General features: G+C 37.9%; 1 long non-coding RNA gene across 1 annotated transcript in view; it reads right to left on the reverse strand.

Moving 5' to 3' along the window:
• Positions 1 to 2,907: 2,907 nt before the first annotated feature.
• Positions 2,908 to 15,782, reverse strand: part of LOC132226386 (uncharacterized) — a 969,091-nt gene continuing 956,216 nt past the window's right edge. The window contains exon 3 of the long non-coding RNA XR_009451041.1: positions 2,908 to 2,954. This is a non-coding gene — a long non-coding RNA (uncharacterized LOC132226386). The remainder of the gene's footprint in view (positions 2,955 to 15,782) is intronic.

Here is a 15,782-nt window from a genome sequence, read left to right on the forward strand (position 1 = left end):
ATTTATTAAACATTTCCCATCATTGATGTTAAGATTGGGAGGTGGAGGTTTATGATATTAAAGGCAAAACAGGTACTTATTTAAATTTATATTTTAAAATATAATTTAGTAATATAAAATATAATCTTTCTAAACTCTTTGAGTGCTTATTTACTGAGAACTGTTAATGGTTTGTGGAGGTTATATAAGCATAGTACTTAATCATAAGTTCATTTATCATTCACTATCTATTTTGGTTATTTAAAACCTTATTCAGCTTCTAGTCAATTTAGTCATATTTGTATAGACATAATCATTAAGGACCATAAGTTACTGCAGGATGTAGTTAAAATTGATGTTTTGGTATATATATATATATATATATATATATATATATATATATATATATATATATATATATATGTTGTGTGTGTGTGTGTGTGTGTGTGTGTGTATGTGTAGCAATGAATCAATTACTGGTCTTGTGAAATTATGTATAAATCTCACACAAAAGGTATCTGCAACTAACGAAGCCATAAACAAAAGAGAACCGGCTGTATCATTTCATTTAGATAAAACTCAAAAAGAAGTGAAACTAATCCCTAGTCCTGGAAGATATGCTAATGGCTAATTCTTGTACCTCCATATAAAGATGCTTCTATGGAGCTGGTAATGTTATATTTTTTTAATAGCAATGTATTTATCCATGTGTGGAAATTATCAATGATATATGCATTTATGTATATTAAACTAACACTTAGTAAAAGTATTGGAAGCAAGGTGCTATATCTTCCAAAAATAGGTACAATGTATTTTTTAAACTTCTTTGTAAAAGATATAAAAATATATTGTTATATGTTGTGAAAATACTTTATCTAAGTAAAAAAACATGAATTTTACTGCACAAAACATAAATAATACCTTGTTACTATTATTAAAATAAAATTTATGAAGAATTGTAAGAATTTTTATACTTAAACTTTTAAGTAAAATAGATACTAACCATTTAGTAACATATAATAAAATAGGGTAAATAAATACCAAAAATGGTCAAAAGTTACCATTTTTGTATTGAATAGAGATGGCTGATTTTTATTTTCTACCTTATGTTTTTTGTATCTTTAAATTTTTTAAATTAATATGACTTATTGTAACTTAAAAATCATGTCATAAAAATGATCATTTCCATTTACCCTATGATTCTAAGACTGATTTTATTCTTTTGGAAAAAAAATCTTACAGAAAAAAATAATGCTTTTTTTTACCGTGTTATTATTTATAATAAACTAATTTGATGAACCACTAAGGAATTCATTATATGCATTTAAATATATAATTATGATGATTATAACATATTTTACAGAGGATTTATAACAGTACCATGAGCTAAAATGGTCTTAATCACTGTAATTCTTGTTCCAACAAACTTTTTATTGCTGTGATGTACCCAGAAAGGATGTCTTGTATTAAATAAACATTTTAAGTGTACACTATATACTTTTTTTATTGAGAAGCATTCATTAAATATCAACTATCATATGGTGATGGTCTGTAATAGCTCATGATAGAATATGTGTTCAATGTTCCATAATGAAGGCACATAATTAAGCTGTGTTTTCAGAGTAAGTATGGATATAAATGTAAATACATTCCAAGTCTCAAGCATGAAAATGGTAGAGATTAAAGTGTCTTTTGTATTATTTAATGCAATAGACTCCAAGCCACTTGGAGTTACTGCTTTTTCACAAGGTAAGAAATTCCTGCATTTCATTTCTGTCATAAAGAAATTGAGCCTTGGAAAGTTATTTCTTGTGTGAATGAGCTAACTTGGACTGGGTATCTCTTTGACTCCCTAGTAGACAAGAGATCGGTCTTAATTCTGTTTTCCACATCTTCTTTGATTTGACAAATAGAGTCATACAATTGTCAGCAAGATAGCATCGGTGTGGAATCTTGGTAAACTGGCTACAATTTCTCCATCAGAACATTCAAGGTATGGGATATTTATTTATTTATTTATTTATTTATTTATTTATTTTCATCAGTAAAATCCTATGTTTGAATAAAGTGCAGGGGAGGAGGAGAATCTGACTACTACACCCCATTGTATAAATATCTATTGGTAATAGCTCATAGAGAGGATGAAACAAATAAGTAGTACTTAGTAGTTATGCAAACAGATTTTTCCTATTTACTGATGAAAGTATCTGGGTTGAATATTTGGTTAGATGACAGAGCACAGTGGCCATGCATTAAATATGTAACCCCAGTTCTCTAGCCTTTTGATTCAGTGGGGTATGGTTTTGTCAAGAGGATTTGAAAAACTACTTGTAAAGCAGTGAATCTTAAGTCTTCTGCCGGGAGCCGGTCCATCCTTGCTGTTTCAAGGGACCTGGCATATATGGCATACAGTTCTTAATATGTTTGCTCACCTTCTTGGCGCTGTGTTTTAACCAAAGTCACCTCTCTGAGAAAGGTTGAATCCCCAGGTAGGGATTTTCCCCTGAAGTTAGGGAGGGAATAAAACCCCTCAACTAAGTGCCAGGCGGGTAATTAATCCCTTTAACTACGAACAATCATGCTTAAACTACATAATCTTTTCTCCCTGGAATGGAGATAAGAAACGCCCTAACCTTTGTAATAGAGATTGATAGGATTGAATCAACTGGTATAAATACAGTTGTAACAAGACAGAAACACTCAGAACTTAGAACAGAATCAAGAAGACAGAACCTACACGGAGCCTAGAGACAGAAGAACTTCGCTGGAGAGAGCATGCCGGAGGATCCTGGAGAGGGACTGGCCTCAGAGCCTAGAGACAGAGCCTAGCGGGAGAACATGGCAAGGGATCCTGGACTGAACCTGACTACAGAGATTGGCAGGAGAACCTGACTGAAACCTGGACACTGAACCTGACTGGAGAGCCTGGACAGAACCTGGCTGGAGAACCTAGCGAGGGAACATGGCTACAGAACCTCGCTGGAGATCCAAAGCAGAACCTCTCTGGAGATCCGGGCTAGAGATCCTGGCTAAGTTGCTGATCAACTGAACGCTGTCTCCGTGTCATCCCCTCTTCGCCGACTCCGTCCACGCCTTTGGGGACCCCTGGACCTGCTGGGGTTGGACCCCGGCATATGGCGCCCGAACAGGGACCCCTAAGTAAGCGCCCCGCACTCGGGACGGATCGGACTCCACCCTAGGAAGAGGGTGGATAGTCTTCGCCGACTCCGTCCACACCTTTGGGAATGCCTGGAACAGGATTCCCTTAGGTAAGCCGCCCCATTGAGAACCTCCACACTCGGGACGGATAGGACTCCACCATAGGAAGAGGGTGGATAGTCTTCGCTGACTCCGTCCACACCTTTGGGAACCCCTGGAACAGGATTCCCTTAGGTAAGCCCCCCCCCCCATTGAGAACCCCACACTCGGGACGGATAGGACTCCACCAGGGTGCTACAGACCCCCCTACAGAGGATAAGTAGGGTAAGAAGGTGGATAGTACAGAACTTAGATTGACAAGATGTGCCATACTGAGTCCAAAGAAAGAAGACTCTGTATTGATCTTTAGATTAAGAAGATGTGCCATACTGAGTCTAAAGAAAGAAGACTCTGTATTGATCTTTTAACACATATGCTTGCTAGCAGAGGAATTAAGGTTACTCCCAGTCAGACAGAACATTTTATACAAGAAATACGTCCATGCTTTTCTGAGGAAGGAAAGGTGCCGGAAAGGTAAATGTAGAGGCATGGGAGAAGGTAGGCCCAAGGAGCCTTATCCTTAACCCCAATGCAGCCTTTCCACCCCGGGAAAGTGCAGGATTAGCAAGCTCTCCCTGGGGTGATAGATCAGGACTCAGGTAATAGCAGAAAGCGCCAATCCTACTCTTAAAATGGATACAAGAGAGCGTTTCAGGTTTTTCTTTTTAATTCTTGCTTTTAAAAAATAAAAAAGGGGGAATTTGCCGGGAGCCGGTCCATCCTTGCTGTTTCAAGGGACCTGGCATATATGGCATACAGTTCTTAATATGTTTGCTCACCTTCTTGGCGCTGTGTTTTAACCAAAGTCACCTCTCTGAGAAAGGTTGAATCCCCAGGTAGGGATTTTCCCCTGAAGTTAGGGAGGGAATAAAACCCCTCAACTAAGTGCCAGGCGGGTAATTAATCCCTTTAACTACGAACAATCATGCTTAAACTACATAATCTTTTCTCCCTGGAATGGAGATAAGAAACGCCCTAACCTTTGTAATAGAGATTGATAGGATTGAATCAACTGGTATAAATACAGTTGTAACAAGACAGAAACACTCAGAACTTAGAACAGAATCAAGAAGACAGAACCTACACGGAGCCTAGAGACAGAAGAACTTCGCTGGAGAGAGCATGCCGGAGGATCCTGGAGAGGGACTGGCCTCAGAGCCTAGAGACAGAGCCTAGCGGGAGAACATGGCAAGGGATCCTGGACTGAACCTGACTACAGAGATTGGCAGGAGAACCTGACTGAAACCTGGACACTGAACCTGACTGGAGAGCCTGGACAGAACCTGGCTGGAGAACCTAGCAAGGGAACATGGCTACAGAACCTCGCTGGAGATCCAAAGCAGAACCTCTCTGGAGATCCGGGCTAGAGATCCTGGCTAAGTTGCTGATCAACTGAACGCTGTCTCCGTGTCATCCCCTCTTCGCCAACTCCGTCCACGCCTTTGGGGACCCCTGGACCTGCTGGGGTTGGACCCCGGCAGTCTTCTTTCTTTTTTAAAGAAAAAAAAATCAGCGGCATGCCTAAGGGAAATGACGTCATGGTTATTGAGGATGAAGCCAGGCAGTTGTTATGAAGGTTACAATCTAAGAAGCCCTGCTGGAGCAATGGTTTCCAATGTGCTGCCCCTGGAGTAGCAGCCTAGATGTCACTTAGGAACTTGTAAGAAATACAAAATCAAGGTCCACTTACTCCATCAGAAACTCTGGAGTTGGGACCCAGTAACTGATGTGTTAGCAAGCACTGGAGGTGAGTTTAATCCATAGTAACGTTTGTGAACTGCTAGTGTAGACTAGAACATAAAGGAGTGACTCGTGAATGTAATGGGAATATCAGATTTAAACTTACTATAGCAGTAAATAGAAGGAAGTAATTGGCTAGAAAATTGTTAAATTCATTGTAAAACTTGTGACTAGGAAAATTATGTTTAGATATAAATATAAATAGGATGAGATTCTTATAGGACCCTCCCCCCCCCCCCTGTTTATAAAGGTCTATCACACTGCTATGAGTAATCTAGTGTAGAAAAAAGAGAAAAAACTAAGTTAAATTATTGTTTTCAATGTGTAGAATGTTTTTCATGTGACTTAAGCTTTTCTGCAGTCACTACATAATTTTATTCTCAACTTGAAGCAAGTGATCCAGAAATCTCACATACACATTTTATGGACAGATAGGAGACTGAGGCTTAAAATGAAATAAATCACTTAAAATCCCAGGACTAAGTAGAACCAGAACTTTTGACTTTGAATCTGATTTTCATTTTTAGAAAAAGTGGAAGGAAAGACAAATCTTTGCTTGACAGGCATAACCATTCATGAATTGTGTGTGTGTGTGTGTGTGTGTGTGTGTGTGTGTGTGTGTGCCATTAGATTCCCCACAATTACAGAGAAAGGAAACCACGCTTTTACACGAAGCTCAGAGCTATAATTAAAACAATCATATCCAAGATCTCTAAAAAGATTCTGAATAGGTTACAGATTGCTTAGAAACAGAACATAATCAAGCAAATCCAAAGAGGATTTAATAGACAGAATCTTTTCCTCTTAATTATATGCACTGATTCAATAGCCTAAATAAAAAGGGTTCATTTTGTTTTTAGCAGTCCAACACTCATTATTTTTCCATTTGTCATTATAAATATTTATCTTAAAATGCGTGTGTGACCAACCTTATAACTCTACTCTCTGTAAACTATCTGCTCTGAATTTCCCTTTAAGAACTACATAAAAATGGTCATTCAAAGCCCAGTAGTTTTCCTGATTTTATGATAGTGAATGATATAGACTACTCCCTCAATTACCACCCCTTAGCCCCCAAGAAATAAATTTAATTGGTAGAAGTAGAGTATGTGCCAGGATATAGAGCAAATTGATAGCATAGGTAATGCATTATTGAAACTGCTATTGAAATATTACCTTACATATATTACATGTTTGATTATTTTTAATTTAACTTCAGTTTTCACATAAATGTATAGGGAAAATTCATGACAAAAAAAGAAATTAAATTAAATTTAACTGGGTATCTACTATATGCCAGCCCCACACTAGGTCCTAGAAACTCAGTGGTACATACAAAGATATTGCCTTCTTGGGAAAGACAGACAATTGACAAATAATTTTAAGTGCAATAAATATTAAGAATGTGAACGTAAAAAGGACTATGTATCTAACCTAGAAAACAGAAAGGTATGTTCTCCCAGAGCAAGTTGCAATGAAGCTGAGACCTAAACATGAGTCTGTTTGATAAGTAAATGAGGTGGTTATGGAGGAGAGATTTCAATAAAAAAGAAGAGGATGTTCAAAAGCAAAGAAAATTACTTCTCAGAACAGAGAAGAAAGCTGGAGTGAGATGTACGGGATGTAGTGCTAAAAGTGCTGAAGCAGAAAGTAGAAGCTGTTTACATGGTCATGAAGGCCAGATACAGGCCTTTACCCAAAGGTCTATGGGAAAGCAACAAAGGATATTAATCACCATATATACATTATAAAATAAATGATCACCCAGGATGCATTGGGATAAATAAATTGAAGGAAGACTAGATTCAAAGAGTTAGTAAGACAGTGACCTATGCTTGTGTATGATAGAGTTATTCATGACTGAGCTCAGTGGACAAGTTCAGGAAAGGCCTATTAAATTGTGAAATGGAAAGGTCTTGATGATTAACTAGTTATTACATTATTTATTACTGTGTTAGGAGAAGGAATAATCAAGAATGCCTCTCTGATGTGTGGCTTGAGAAAGGTGGTATTATAAGATGGAATAACTACAGTAGGAACTCCGGTGGAGAAGCAGATTTGTGGTGACGTGAACAATAATCCAGTTAGACATGTACTGAATTTGAGGTGCATGTGGTGAGCAAATACATAGAGATGTCAACTTTAAAGTTCTATAACCATTCCAGTTCTTAGAAAAGAGGTTTTAGCATGGTCATTTGCATTTAGAAGTTGATGGTGATAGAAGTACTTGCAGTGAATAAAATCTTATTAGAAAAAATATAGGAAAATAGGAAGGTCAACCTGTTCAGGCCACTAAGACATCTACCATTTAAGGGGGAAAATAGCAAAGGATACTGAGGATAAACAGCACTTAAAGACTGTTGGAATTATGGTATCAAAGGTTATGTCAAAGAAGAGGGAATGTAGCTGGGTGAATTCTAAGAGATGAAACAATTCTTTCAATTATCTGTTGGCTTAACTGACATAGATGATATCATGGAAGACAGTAACTTTATCAAAAGTCAGTTCTAGTGATCAGTGAGATTAAGTTGAAGAGAATGAAAATTGAAAATTTAAAAACAAATTTAAATATTCAGAAGATTTTGCTGTGAAGGAAAAGTCACATAGAGAGTAGAGGAAAATAGTACAGCATGAAAAAAAAAGTTTATTTTAGACTAAAAGAGAGATAGGATGGAGACAACTAGGAGAAAGATAAGAAGAAAAGTTGTCTGAAGATACAGGAGGGAGAATGGACATAATTAAGGTTCCCAAGGTAGTGACAGGAGAGAAGCGAGGCCATGGGTAGAAGTACACTAGGCAAGGGTATTTACACTGATGAGAAGCTGAAAGAAGTGAGAAGGTAAGAAAAAGAAAGTGAGAAAGAGAATGTTAAAATGTATTTTGAAAAAGAAAAAATACCCATTGTTGTCTGTGTCTATGAGTTTTTTCTCTTTTTTGCTCAGTCCCTCTACTCATCCATATACCCACCACACTGACCCTCCTACGCGATATCTGTCAGTCTGCTATGAGTTTGTCTCTATTTTGCTTGTTAGTTCATTTTGTTCATTAGAGCCCATCATGTGTGAATGAAATCATCTGTACTTGTCTTTCTCTGACTGGCTTATTATTACTTAGCATATTGTTTTCCAAGTCCCTCCACGCTATCACAGAAGGTAAGATTTCCTTCTTTTTTATGGCTGAGTAGTATTCCATTGTGTAAATGTACCACAGGTTTGTTTGTTTTTTCACTCATTTCCTGAAGAGCTGCTTCCAAATTTTTGCTATTCTATATAAATGAAAGATTAATATGCAAATAGACTGAATGGTGGAACAACCAGAATAACCGAACAACTGATCACTATGGCGTGCACTGAACACTAGGGGGCATGCGTGGAACATGGCAGGCATTGACACCGAGGGATGGTGGAGCAGGTGAGTGGGGGCGCCAGACCAAGGCAGGGCACCAGTCGCTGTCATCAGGGTGAGCATCTGGTGGTTACTGAAAATTATTTGCTCCCTCGTCATGGTCCTGTCCGGCGCTTGCACCTGCTGCCTGGGCGGGTCCCGCTCACACCCATTGCCAGTTCTGCAGCCGCTGCTTGCACCTGCTGCCGGTGCCCGATGCTGGTCCCGATCGCTTGGTGCTGTCAGAGGGTGTGAGTGGTGGCTGCCAGCCCTGATCACCCTTGAGGGCTTCTCCACCTCCCCCTGCTCCTGAGGGATATTGGAGCAGCAGCTACCACTTGCACCCACTGTCAGCGCTGGCCCCAATTGCTCCACACTGTCAGCAGGTGAGAATGGGGCCAGCACTGTCAGAGTGTGGGAGCAATGGTGGCATGAGTGGGGCTGCTGGCAGACTGGGGACTGGGGGGCGTACAGGAGGGGCTGGATGGGGGTGCAGAAGATGGGCTGAGATCTGCCCCAGTGCCCACCACAGCCTTGAGGACCACAGTCCTGTTCAAGGTGCATGAATTCATGCACTGGGCCCCTAGTTATAAATACTGCAGCAATGAACATAGGGGTGCATATATTATTTTGAATTAGTGTGTCAGGTTTCTTTACATAAATTCCCAGAAGTGGAATCAAGGGGTGCATCTAAAATCTGTAATTTTGTTAACAGTGTCACCCCAGTAAATTAGACAAAGAGGGAAAAATAAATTTAAAAATTAAGGATTAAAAAGTTAAAAAAAGAAAAAGAAACAATATATACATTTGAACAGGGTTAATAGAATAGAAAGAGTTTGGTGGGATGGGAATGAAAATGAGAAATATCAGAGCTTGAAGAAAAATTAATTATAGGCCCTGGGGAAAGAGGGAAATGAGACAATATGGGAGAGTTAGCCGTAAGGAATCTGGAAGTTATGACAATAATACATGTGATAGAGGTAATTTAATGACTGAACTATGCAAAGAAGAGTTGTGCATGTGTTCCTCATTTTACGTATTATAAACCAATCTGTAATTGCAACTTTAAGCTTTAAACCTGATCTCGGAGAAACATGTTTCTTATTCCTTGATTTTCCTCTTTTCTCTCCTTTCCACCAGCTTACTATATGCTTACTTTATATCCTTTATAAAGCTAGGACTAGTCTTGATCTACAGCTTCTTCAATTTTCTATTTTATTTGTACTTATCAAACTAGCCTTTACATCATAATTTTGATAGAATTGAAAATGTATTTATTGACATAGTTAATATCATACATTTCCAATTGTTTTCATTGCATTTAGAAATATATCTTTTGATCACAATCACAAACAAGATATTGAAGAGAGCTATAGAGCATACTAGTTTATTATCTTCCATCTGCACAACTACAGACATGCTGTGTTGCATGGTAGATGTACTGTGGAGCCAAAGAAACCTGTGCCTAAAAGTTAGCTTTATAAATGTGGGCAAATTATTTAAATTCTTAAGCCTCCATGACTGAAAAGTAAAGATAATAGCTATTTTTAAAATAATTATATATCTTACAACAGTTCTCAATAAATGTTAAATTTTTCTAAACAAGATATTTTGAGCCAGGATTTTGTTGTTGAGAATGTAAATATTAAGTTTAGAAGAATACATCACCGAAACATCACTAATGTTAATTATTATTATTAATTATTAATCAATAAAGTAGGCTCACTGGATTCAATGTCAGAGTACAATAGCAAACATTTGGGTCATTCTGCAGACATCATTGTTTAATTAAATTTAATCCCTTATAATATATTTTCAAAAATTAAAGAAGCCTTAGTAAAAGAGGAGTGACATGATATTCCTGGAGTATCTGGTCTGTGCGCTATGCTAAATGTGCAATTTATACCCATTATCTAAATCAGGAACAACCATCATTGCAAGACACTAGAAATGACTGAAACCTCCAGGGTTTGAACTACTCTTCAAAGTCCCTCATCTTGGGCCTATTGGAAATAAGCTTGAGTCCAAGATCTAAATGCATATACTTCCTACATTTCATAACATCGTAGATCAAGAAAAGAAATTCCACAATGACTACCAATTCAGGAGAAGATTCAACAATAAGAATGTCCTACAAGGAACTTGAGAGATAACCTTGCAGGAAAATTAGCATGCTGTTACTTTGCCTACAATCAAGTCATGATGTCTCTGTTGTCCAAATCCTGAAAGCATTTGTGAATGATTTTTATTACATCAGTAGAAAATACGTTTATCTACATGCCTGAATAAGTACAATCTATCTTTACCTTGGAAATTATATTGGTGAGGAAGTTGTGCATTGTGGTGACTTTTCACCACTATCTTCTGTGGGAATTGAACTCTGATACCTAAGCTATGGAGTGCATATTCTATAGAACACTCAGAAACATAAAGCACTAATTTACTAGTCCCCAAATTAATGTTCTACAGAAAATCAGTTCCTACTGGTTGTTACTAAATTTCCTGTAATACTAAAATTCCAGTATTGAAGATATTGTATGTTCCAGATGGTACTTAGTCATCACTAGCTAGTTACAAAATCCCTTTAAATATTAAGCCAATATAGAATGTTTCTGACATGACAGACATAGGTGAAAGAAGGTTCCATTCATTTCTGTCTCTCTGGAAACTGTCAAAACAATAAAATACAATGGCCATCTAAGTTATTCTGTGTCCTACTTGCTTTAGGGAATAAAAACATATGAAACTCACTACACATATTTTATATGTAACAGTACCAAATTAGCAGGATAGAGTACATTGGAAAATTCTATATACTTGTCCTCTTGTTTGGGACTGTTCTATATAATGCATGGCAGAAGCAGGTGTTTGCAAGATATAAGTGCAAACACATGCAGAAATGCACAAATTTCTATAGGTGCTAAATAATTAAATAGTTACATTTGGTATGCAGTGCATAGAACAGTAGCACAGATAAGTTTGCAACATTAAAGGCTTTTTGGACTCTGAAATTCTATTCTGGCACTCAGGTTGTTGATGGCGTGTCAGTTTGGAAACAGGGAAGAGTTGACAGTCCTGGTGATTTGGGGAGTGCACACCCCTGCTGTTTCTCATCTGCTCAGAGGAAATCATAATATTGCACTGAAGTTGAGTGTTCATTTCTTCAGTTCATTTGCATTCACCTCTCCCTTGAGGCCTATTGTCCTCTCTTTTTTTATGTTATTGCACATGATTATTTTATTCACTCAAAATTACGCTAAAAACAAAGCTTAAATTTAAGAGGTAACTGTGTTTTGAAGAGAGGTGAAGAGACTGACTCTAGATGTTTTCCCAGCCTGACATTTAGCTAACCAAAAGGACTTTATGGTATTAGAATCATTGCATATTGTAGCACACATGAAACACCATTTAAAAATTATATTTGTGTGTATTTGTATAAAGATAGATAATCCAATGATACTTGTCAGCTTATGGTATACTAGTGGCCCGGTGCACAAAATTCATGCACAATGAGAGGAAATTAATTAGAGGAAATATTTTAATATGATTATTTGTCCTTTCTCTATAATAGAAGTGTCAGAGATGAAAGAAAATTAGTAAAATGTATATGAAAATATGTAAATTTATTAATAAATAACAACATGATATAACAACAAAGACATGATATAAAAACAACAAAAACATGATATGAAAACAACAAAAATATGACATAAAAACATTGATACAAGCAATGACTGATTAATTAAAGTTATTCTAATATCTCCCTGTATACCACATTAAGAGTGAAAACACTTTCAGAGTGCTTGACAAATTTCCCTTGTGATGAAGTATTTACAACTTTAACTTTAACATAATACGTTCTTTGAACTCGAGAGAAAGCAACATATAACTGACCATATTTTTTTCAGAAATTTGAATATTTGCACAATCGTGACCTTCATAGATGTATTTAAGTAAATATTTGACACCTTTAATCGATGGGAAAACTTCAATGTTTATATGACAGTTATACTTAAGGCACAAATAGGGGTTATAAGGGACAATCCAAGTGTTATCCACAACTTTATTTCCAATAGAGATGGTGCTACCAGATCTTCGTTTGTTTTGGGGATATCCATCAATATTTCCAATGGTCGCATTTTGAAATTCTTTCGGATATCTCTTTGAACACTTTCCATTTTCCATACATGGACTATTTGGATTTTGTATTTCACATGGTCCATGTACCATACTTGATTTTACAATTTGAAAAAGTCAAGGACACTGGTCTTCATCTGGAATTTCTGCCTTAACTATACGGTCAATGTCATCTTCTGTTTGTAATTTAGATTGACTATCTAATAGTAATAATATGTTAGCATGAGGCAGTCCACCTTTCTGAAATTCAATGACATTAATTTTAGCTATTACTTTGCCAAATAAATGGAATATATATAAATATTTATATATATTCCATTTATTTGGCAAAGTAATAAATTATATATATATATATATATATATGTATATATATATATATATAATTTAAAAGAGCATTCAGCTTAATATTAAAAACTCTGGCTACTAAGTAAGGTCTGTTTTCAACTTTTTTCCAGCATTGTAAATTATTTGTAATATCTGCCCATTTTGGGTTGCATGTCATAGCTATGAATAAATCGGGCTTGCCATACTTTGTTACAATTGCCATAGCATCCTAATATTGCTGCTGCATATTTCTGGGACTACCTTCAAAAGACGATGGAACTATTATCATTTTACCAATTGGCACATTGTCATTTTCAGATTTAGATGTGAGATAATCCATCAAACCACTATATTTTTCAGATTTAGATGTGAGATAATCCATCAAACCACTATGATTTTCAACTCTCAGATTAGTTTGCTCTCATGAAATATATCTTATTGGCTTCCATTTTTGAATATGAGTTGACAATTTTCCTGCATTTAAAATAGGATTGAACATGTCCTGGATGGGGAAATGAAATCCATAATACTGTGCGACTCGTGTCCTTACATTTTGTCTAGTATCATTGTCAATTATACTGTCATCTCTGAGTTTTAATGCAATATCCATTCCCCAGCCTTTTTCACCATGTGAAAAAAGAATAGGATATGTCATTGCATCTAATGTAGGAAACAGAATACTTGTTTGTTTCATTTTAGTGGCATTCAGATTATTGGGATCTGGTTTACAATGAATGGGTGAGTCCCTTTCAAAAGGAGGTTCTCCATATTCATTTCTGAATATGACAACAACCTTGGTTACACGGGGAGAATTATATCTCCCAGATCACTGTAATGAATATTTAATCACTATTGTTACTTCTGTGGGAGCAATACCTTTCGCTGCTGCTTCAGATCAGCCTTCCTTTCTGCCTCATGTAGCATCTTATATGATTTTGTTAATTCATTTACTTCATGCATGAGGTTATTTATGTTGATCATGAGTCTTTCTGAGCAGCCCTGGTTTTCTGGCATTGCTAATCTTTTACTCATTGCTTCGGCCATATCTAAAATACAGAGTTGAGCAAACTTCAGAGAAACACCATCTGAAGGATGTAAACTTCCAGTATGGTGATAAACTTGTTCATGTATTCTAAAACAGTATGGCCCATATCCTGATGGCAATGCAATATTTACACCCATTTAAGCAAAAGCAAAAAACTATCTAACAAATATTTTCCATGAAATTTTTACTGTCAAAATCTTCATTTATCATTAATTTTTTAAATATGCCAGGTATTCTGGAAAATGTATATCACTTGGACAAACTTTACTTTTGCTACAACATTGAGTACATTTTCCATCAGATGGTTTTTTATCGGAGAAATTTAGTGATGGGCAAAATTGACATGTAACAGTCATTCCATCACAACTATGTTCAATAATTGCATCCTCATTTACTTCATTTTCTCTGTGAAGGCAGCTCCTACCAATATTGGTAGTACTTGTTGATGGCTGTTCTTCAGACATATTCTGTCCACGATGCTGGCTTCTTTCAACTTTTGAGGTACATTGTGCCAATAGTTGGTCTTCAGACATATTCTGTCATCGACACAGGCTGGGGGAGGGGCTATCAGAATCAGGCTCCTTCCTCCCTCCTATCAGGGTCAGGAGTGGGGGGGGGCAGGTGAGGGAAGGGCTGGTGGGGGCAGGGGCCTATGAGGGCTTTCCATCCCCTGGCTGCCTGTAGCTGGCCCCGCCCCTGAGGCTGCCACTGTTTGCCATCTGTGGCACTGCCCCCACTCCGTCACCAGTCACCTCCCTCTGTGGGTGAAAGGCATGGGGTGCCATTGTTTGGTTGGCCTGGGCCTCCCTCTGTGGGGCGATGGATCACAGGGCCCCAGATCGATGCCCCACAGAGGGAGGCCCTACCCACCCTACTGGGGAATCTGTGATTGATGGCAGCCAGCACAGAGGGAGGCCCTGCCCACCTTACCAGGGCTCTGTAATCAATCACAGAGCAGAGGAAGGCCTTTCTCACCTGGCCTGTGCTCTGCCATTCCTTGCCGCCCACAGGGAGTCCCTGGCCACCCTGACGAGACTCTGTGATGGAGGCCCTTCCCACCTGGTCTGGGCTCCACCATTGTTCCCCGCCCACAGGGAGGCCCTGCCTGCCCTGCCCACCCTGCCCACCTGCCACCAGGGCTCTGTGATCAATGCTGCACAGAGGGAGGCCCTGCCCACCTGGCCTGTGTTCTGTGATGGGCCCTTGCAGTCATGGCTGCTTGCCTCAGCCCTCGCCCCTGGGCTTCATCCTGAAGGTTGTCTGAAAGGACGTCCGGAATGATGTCTGGAAGGTCGTTGGGCTGTCTGGCCTAATTAGCATATTATGCTTTTTTTTAATTATAGATAGTAACTCTTCATTCCTCTACAATTTCAAATAGCACCCCCAGTAGCCAGATCTATTGCCATCTTTCTACTAGTGTCGGCTATACTGTGAATTTCATGGTTTTACTGACAGAGGCTGAGATAGGAATATTGGGTTGTGTCATGTATTGAAGCATTCTGAGTTTCTTCACAACACAGCACTTTCTTCTGTCACTCCTCCAGACCACTACCTACTGCTACTCATCTCTGCTTGCAACTATTATATACAAGTACAGAGATTGGGTGTATTTGTTGCTGAACAACTGCCACCCTCCTCATATCAAATAATTTGTAAAAAAGCAATTTCTAAATAATCAGTGTGTTGGTAATGTGAGTGAAGGAAACATCTTGTGTATCTTTAAATGTTAGTAAGAATCTGTGCAGGTGTCTGGGTGGTGGAGGCAACCTGGGAATTCTCCTGTAAGTCAGGCTCATTTGTCTCTTTGAATAGTCTATACATTTGTGTTCACTCCTTTTCCAGTTTTGTGTCTAAAAGTATATGATTGTCTAATAACTAAGCTGCATACCTGAACCTATGACAAAATAATACTGAC

Source organism: Myotis daubentonii, chromosome 2 (assembly GCF_963259705.1).
Source record: "Myotis daubentonii chromosome 2, mMyoDau2.1, whole genome shotgun sequence".
Taxonomy (NCBI): domain Eukaryota; kingdom Metazoa; phylum Chordata; class Mammalia; order Chiroptera; family Vespertilionidae; genus Myotis; species Myotis daubentonii.